The sequence below is a fragment of the Pinus tabuliformis genome, chromosome X, assembly GCF_031772625.1.
Source record: "Pinus tabuliformis cultivar Carrire ecotype Pingquan chromosome X, CPIR1, whole genome shotgun sequence".
In the NCBI taxonomy this organism is placed as follows: Eukaryota; Viridiplantae; Streptophyta; class Pinopsida; order Pinales; family Pinaceae; genus Pinus; species Pinus tabuliformis.
In genome coordinates this window covers 313,294,096-313,296,712 of record NC_142308.1, presented here as the reverse complement: position 1 = coordinate 313,296,712, position 2,617 = coordinate 313,294,096, and the positions used below count along the sequence as shown (strand labels likewise).

The window sequence follows — 2,617 nt, the reverse complement described above, 5'->3', positions numbered from 1 at the left end:
CCTATTCTTATAAAAAGCCAACTTAGTTGACCTTATTCTTATAAAATAGGAACTACTTCAAATTTGACCTAATTGAACTTACAAAAACTTAGTAGACAAATAAGAAGCTTTATTCTTATAAGAACTTAGTTCACCCATTCTTATAAAAAGCCTTATTCTTATAGGATAGATTCCTATATATTACTGAAATCAATAATGAGCCCATGACATTGCAGGATTACTTCAGAGAAATAGCGTAAAAAACTGTCAGCGGTAAAGCCCCCACGAATGATTAACAACAGAGATCCCGCCATCGACGACAAGGTTATGCCCGCTAACATATTTAGCCTCTTCGCTAGCCAAATACAGCCCAGCCTCCGCAACATCCTCCACTTGAAGAGTCGGCCCCTGTAAGTTGCCCATACTGTTGCAAAAGCCTTCTACGGTGGCCTTTTCCTTTTCAGAAATAACCAAGGAAGAATCGCCGCCCCTTCTCATCTGCTTCACTGAAAATAGCGTCGCTACGCCAGAAGGAGAGACAGCGTTGACCCTGATCCCATATTTTCCCCAGCTCTGCTGCACCGTTTTTAGTGAGCCCTATCACTGCATGTTTGGAGGCTGTGTATGAGTATGGGCAGATCCTCCTACTATACTTGCAAGGCTGCTGGTTGAGATTATGCAGCCCTTCTTCCTCGGAATCATCGCCCGGGCCGCGTGCTTAATGCCCAGCATCACCCCTCTTACATTTACGTTCATTACTCGATCGTATTGCTCCATGTCGTACTCCTCAACCCTCTGAAACCAAAGGCATCGTTGATACCGGCGTTGTTATACATGATATCCAGCTGACCGTGTTTCTCCATGGCCAAATCCACCACAGCTTTGACGTCTTGCTCTTTGCTTACATCGCAGTGCACGTAAGTTGCAGAGGGAGAAAGGGATTCTGCAAGTTTTTTGCCGACTTCATCTGACAGATCTGCAATTATGACTTTGGCTCCGTGATTTGTGAAGAGCCGAGCAATGGCTTCCCCGATTCCCATGGCTCCTCCTGTGATAATTGCCACCTTCCCTTCCAGTCTGCATTCAAAGATTATTGTTTCTAATCCATTATTCACACTATGTAATTTTGAATTTTAAAATATTTCTAAAATCTACCATCTTTACAAAAATATATTATAATTTTTTTTTTATATAATGGTTTCGTTTTTACGAATATTGTTTTTTTATTTGTAGAGTGAGTTTTGAGCTAATTGGACTCAGACCGATGAGCATCTAAATCATCAAAACTATCTCTCTGGGTTAAATCATGGCTAAAATTTTGTCCACATGATTTCAAACCAGTAACTTTCACATCTAAGTGAATTAATTGTACACCTAATCACCTTCTATGTTACACTTGGTAAACTTTTCTAAAAACACGGTTGTATTAACAACTTCAAAAGGGAAAAATCTATTTCTAGCAAAATGAACATAATTGAGCTGGGAGGCTCATTCTACAAGCCAGTATGATGTGTAACACTGTCAGACCATTATCAAAATTAAAAATGTTCATGTCCGCTAAAATTAAAAAAAAAATTGAATATCTAAAAATTAAATAACTATGTGAAACATTTAAATAATATCCACTCATAAAAATTTACAAGTAAAAAAATTAGATCCCTCTCAGTTCATATTAAATTTTTATTTAAAATAAATCTACGCCAATAATAATATGAAATAAATAGGACATCAAAATTGCAATGGAAATGTGTCTGGGCTCATATTAAATCTTTATTTAAAATAAATCTGCGACACTAATAAATTCAAAGAAATATGACATCAAAATTGCAATTGAAAACCAATCCGTCTACTGCAATTACCGTTGCTTTGATCCATTAGAGCTCAGACTGCCAACGCAGGCAGCAGCTCCATTAACTTCTTCGCTAGACATGGCTTGGGAGCGAAATCGGGCGATTAGATGTTGCAGGAAGCGAGTCTTACAGGAAAAGAGAAGCAGATTGTATGGTGTACTAGAAGCACGGCTGGCGAGGGCTACTTATACCGTGAGGAGAAGCTTGTGAGTCTGGTTGAATAAATCTATCAAAATATCTACTGTGTTATTTTTTTTAACCTTGGTCATCATCGCATCATCCTGTCAAATATTAAATTTTTGTTGTCCCAGTCTTACTAACTCCAATAAAACTATCAAAATAGCTAATGCGTTAATTTTTCTTCCCCTCGTCATCATCCAATCATGCCCACAGATCTCACCGACGTTCAATATTAAATTTTTGTTTTCTTAGTCTTAGTTATTCAAGAGTGGAGCCAAACGAATACGGCGCGTTTTGACAGCTGGCTTGAAAAAAACATAGAAAGTGACTCATGATATTTAATAAAGTTAAAAAACATAATTTTCATATATGGTGAATCTAGGCAAGGGCTAACCAGCCATATATTGTGTATTAAATGCTACGCCAGCTATGTATGTCAAAGATATGTATGTGCCCCCATGACTTATGTCGTATATCCCTGCAACAGGACTCCGGCGACCACCTTGTGTTTCCGGTGACGAGCGCGGGACCCACCAACCGCGGCCCCCCGTCTCGAACTTGCTGTTGTCGACGGCAACCAATAAATCCCATGCTATTGGGTCATTAAT

At 38.8% G+C, this 2,617-nt stretch overlaps 1 pseudogene across 1 annotated transcript; it reads right to left on the bottom strand.

Annotated features, from left to right (window-relative positions):
• Positions 1-547: 547 nt before the first annotated feature.
• LOC149139677 (sex determination protein tasselseed-2-like) lies at positions 548-2,045 on the bottom strand (annotated as a pseudogene). Its single transcript, XR_016264905.1, has 2 exons — positions 1,839-2,045; positions 548-1,056 (listed from the first exon to the last, which is right to left on the bottom strand). The product of XR_016264905.1 is annotated as a sex determination protein tasselseed-2-like (transcript).
• Positions 2,046-2,617: the final 572 nt, after the last annotated feature.